Source organism: Hyaena hyaena, unplaced genomic scaffold, assembly GCF_003009895.1.
Source record: "Hyaena hyaena isolate Hyena2069 unplaced genomic scaffold, ASM300989v1 scaffold_954, whole genome shotgun sequence".
NCBI classification, from domain to species: domain Eukaryota; kingdom Metazoa; phylum Chordata; class Mammalia; order Carnivora; family Hyaenidae; genus Hyaena; species Hyaena hyaena.
In genome coordinates this window covers 184,446-189,164 of record NW_024081592.1, presented here as the reverse complement: position 1 = coordinate 189,164, position 4,719 = coordinate 184,446, and the positions used below count along the sequence as shown (strand labels likewise).

The following is a 4,719-nucleotide window of genomic DNA, read 5'->3' as shown; positions in this document are numbered from 1 at the left end:
CTTTGGTGACTAAATTTCCAGGGAGCATCTTTGGAAGACAGAACTTCACATGTGTTGTCACATGTCTTCTACTTTGGAGAAATTAAGCATGTCTTGTATGACCCTCTGCCGGGAAGGGATTCTTGGAGGCTTGCATGTGATTGCCATCTGATTTTTCCCTTTGAACTTTCTCTTTCTCCCAATTTTGCTTTGTATCCTTTCACTCGTCAAGAGTACACTTTTGACTTTTGGCTTGGAGGAGGGGAAGGTGCAACTGTCTTTGGTTGTCCAGAATCTGGATTCATCTGACACCAAGTGCTTCCACCATGCCTCCTGAGTTCAACCCCAATGAAATCAGTTGTCTACTGATGTTCACCGGTGGTGAAGCAGGTGCCTTGTCTGTCCTGGCCCTGAAGATCGGCTCACTGGTTCTGTCTCCAAAAAGGCTGGTGATGACATTTCCAAGGCAAGCAGAAATTGGAATGGTCTGAGGATTACAGTGAAACTGGCCATTCAGCACAGACAGGCTTAGATTCAAGTGGTACCTTCTGCCTCTGCCCTGATTATCAAAGCCCTCACATTACTGCCGAGAGACAGAAAGAAGCAGAAAAACATTAAGCACAGTGGAAAGATCACTTTTGATGAGATTGTCAACATCACCCAACAGATGCTGCACTGATCTTTAGCCAGAGCACTCTCTGGAAACATTAAAGAGATCCTGGGGACCGCCCAGTCTGTGGGCTGCAATGTTGATGGCCACTACTCTCGCGACATCAGAGGCGACATCGGTAGTGGGGTAGTGGGATGTCCACCTAGTAAAGGAAAATATTTCAGTAAAAGATCATTTGACAACCAGAAAAAAAAAAGATAAAAGAAAAAGAAAAATGAAGTACAACTCTTTGTTGAGTCTGCAGGTATTTGCAGTCAATCACTGAACCTAAGTGTAACTTTGGGCTCTCCTTCTCTCTCCCTACTGCTCTTTCTGGGAGATCTTTGAGGAGAATATGGCTCAGGCTGGAAGCCCATCACTACAGATGGTACCTGACAGCCACTAGCTTGTTAACTCTTCCAGCCAATGACACATGCAGGGTTTGGTGGCTTTGTCATGTGGTTTGTTTTGCTTTTTTATGACTTAATGCAGGGAAATGTCTTTCTGAGGAAAGAGAAGCTGCTCTTTGCTCTGGTTTTAGTTTGGCTGAGAAGACAATTTTTTTAAGCTTTTTTACTTTGAGAGAGAGAAAAAATAGGGAGGGGCAGAGAGAGAGAGAGAGAGAGAGAAGGAGATAGAATCCCAAGTAGGCTCTGCATTGTCAGCAGGATAGAGTCAGATGTAGGTCTTGAACTCATGAACCATGAGATCATGACCTGAGCCAAAATCAAGAGTTGGATGCTCAATCGACTGAGCCACCCAGGCACCCCTGAGAGGACACATCTTAAAACAGTTTGGTGAAAAAAATTATCTGAGAAGCAACATTGTGTGTGTGTGTGTGTGTGTGTGCGTGTGTGTGTGCACGCACTCACAGGCTTATAGATGTGTGTATATTCCACATACATTTCTATATCACCATTTATGTATCTCTGCACAGCTATGCTTACTACCATCTCTGTATTCATGACCATCACTTGCACCAACAAACTAGCTCCATCATCAGCATCCGGCTCTCACGGTCAATGTCACACATCTTTCCTGGTGTGCAATCTCCACCACAGCTACCACCATGTTCGTTAAGACAATGGATTCCCTTCCCACTGCCACCGTCATTGCCAGGACCATCTCCCCCACAGGCCCTCACTATCACCACCCATGCCAACACCCCTATTCAGTCGCACCATTTCCTCAGCTGCCTTCTTGTCACCTCCCTGGCCCTCCGGTAGCACCGTCTGTGCCACATTTCTCCTGTTCCTTCGGTCAACCCCTATTTTAACAATCGAATTGCCGCCACCTTTGCTAACAACGTTGCCTCCATGACAACCATAAAAAACATTTAGATAAATAATAACAAGGTATTATTCTCAGAAAACTTGCGAATGCTTTATGGTGATCCCAACTTGGCAAGTTCTTCTGTGTGACAGCAGTGGCAAGCTGGCCTCCAGTAATTGGTGCAGGCACGGAAAAGTACTGGAGGAAACAGAAAGAAGGAATTAACATGTTTTTCTCAGAATAGAAATCAGGCCCCATAATCAGCACAGCATCCCTGTACTTGGACATCAAAGGCACTGGTCAGGAGTGTGTCGAAAATCTCATCGCAGCCTGCAGAGAATTTAAATCAAAACTTCTTTTATTCCCCAGACTTTGTTTGGTTTTCACGAAAACCTACACCTGTGAAGGAAGCTTTAGCACTGTTGCTACTAAAAGGCAGTTTGGGGCGCCTGGGGGGCTCAGTCGCTTCAGCGACTCACTCTTGATTTCAGCTCAAGTCATGATCTCACGGTTCATGAGTTCGAGCCCCGTGTCGGGCTCTGTGCTGGCAGCATGGAGCCTGCCTGGGATTCTCTCTCTCTGTCTCTCCCCCCACTCTCAAAATAAATAAACTTTAAAAAAAAACCATGAAAAAAATTAAAAGGCGGTTTAGCCAGCAGACTGGGAGGTAGAGTCCTGGAGGGAATGGCTGCTGTGAGGCAGCATCTGGCAACACACACCTGTCAGGCAAATAACACACCTCGGCTCTAGCTTCCTCCCTAGCTGGACTTGGGCCCCTTTAGAATGGGACAGACAGAGCAGATCCGGTGTCCAGAATCTAGGAAGTTTTAATTATCCCCATGCCCACTAACATATGGAACTCAGCCATGACGAGAGCTCAAAGACATGTTTACAAGGGTCACGTGCAGGCCAAGCCCTTTTCCACCATGCGATTCCCACTTGGTGCTACGTACCCCATTCTTCCTCGTCCCACAGAAGCAGCTGGATGCTCTTCGGAAACGGGAGAGGAGAGGAGATGGGTGCAGGGGTGGGCAGTGCTCCCACTCCAGAGTTGTTTCTTCCAGGACTCTTGTCTGGATTTGTACCCACTTCTGACTAGGAGACCCGCAGCCCAGGGCCACTGGGGGCTCCCGCATGCTTCCCCTTCCCTACCCACTTTCCCCTTCCTTCCCCCCTTCACCACGCTGCAGGATCTTTGAGTGTTGGCTTGTCAAGAGGAGAGGTTTTTCTTCTTTAAGCTTATTTATTTTGAGAGAGTGAGAGAACGAGAGCTGCGGAGAGACAGAGAGAGAGGGGAGAGAGAATCCTAAGCAGATTCTGCACTGTGAGCATGGAGCCTGATGTGGGCCTTGAACCCATGAACCGTGAGAGTATGACCTGAGCCAAATTTAAGAGTGGGACACTTAACCAACCAAGCCACCCAGATGCCCCAGGAGGAGAGGTTTTAGGAGAAACCCTTTGGCTTCCAGGTCTCCAAGGGACTGAGTTTAAGATCCCAGGTGTGACGGACAATTGTCCTGAACGCTCAGGCCCAGACTACCTCTTGGGAATCATTTCACACCCTCATGGGGACCTGAGTCCTGATACGGTTGCCAAACTACATTTTCAGTCATTCTCATACCCGCGAGGGCTCATCTCATCAAGATTCCAGGTCTTTCCATATGCCATTCCCTCTACCAGGATGCATTAGTTGGGTAACGTGTTAAGCTACTTTAAAAAAATAAAAGACTAAGAATCAAAGCATCTAAAACCAGACAGACATTTATTCTTTTCTCCTGAAATAGACAGAGGCAAGTGGTCCTGAGTCGGTGGGCAGCTCAGCTTTACAGGAACATTCGCTCCGAGGGACCTTCCATCCTGCTGCCCTGCTGTTTCCCGGCTGCTGTCATTGCCGGCAGTGGAGGCTGGCTCCTCCTCCTCATCTACAGTCCAAATCAAGGGCTTTTGTTTTTAAGGAGATGACGTGGAGGTTGTGCTCATCACTTGAGCTCACCTCTTGTCGCCACAGGGCCGCACCGCGTTGCCAGGGAGGTGGGGAATGTAGACTTCTGGGTAGTCGTGTTCCCAGCAAAGACCCAGGAGGTCCTATCCCGAAGAGGAAGGAAAGGAAAATGGGCATGGGGCAGGGGGTATGGGTGCTACTTGGAAGAGCCTGTCCGTCACAATGGTCTTTCCTCCATCTTTCTCACTTGCTTTACATCCTGCTGAGATGTCACTTTGATTAAATGAGGCTTCCTCCGACCACTTCCGGGCAGGCCTTCCCACTCCATCTCTGCCCCTACACTGCTCTGTTTCTACCCCTGATACAGCAATTTCCAAACTGTCTCAGAACTCATCTGCTTGTTGCCTCGCACTCCCTCTATGCTGTGAACAATTTTGAGAACAGAGATCTTTCCTGGCTTCTGGAGGTGGTCAATGGATTTATACAGGAAAGAATGAGTAATTTAAAGTTAGCTGAGGAACATCAATAAACAATAGCACTGTAGGATTTCAAACAATAAAATGTTAGTTCAGAAGGACTTTTGATAATTACAACTCACATCCATACAGTGCTTCAATGGTTTCCAGGTAATTTCCTCCAAGTAGGATTTCATTTTGATTCCCATCCTCCTACTGAACGGTGAGGCTGACAAAGCATGTAACATCGCTGCCAATGTCGAGCTCAAGAAGCCAAGGGTTAGAAAGTCTGACGTTAGTACAAGCCGCACATCCAACAAGTGGTGGGCCTAGGGTAGGAGCCAGATTTTCACATTCTGCACCCAGTGTCTTTTATCACTGACTGTCACTTTCTTGACTAGGTACATGGGACCCCAAGGCCC

At 47.5% G+C, this 4,719-nt stretch overlaps 1 pseudogene; it reads left to right on the top strand.

Moving 5' to 3' along the window:
* Positions 1-242: 242 nt before the first annotated feature.
* LOC120223150 lies at positions 243-1,854 on the top strand (annotated as a pseudogene).
* The last annotated feature ends 2,865 nt before the right edge of the window (positions 1,855-4,719 follow it).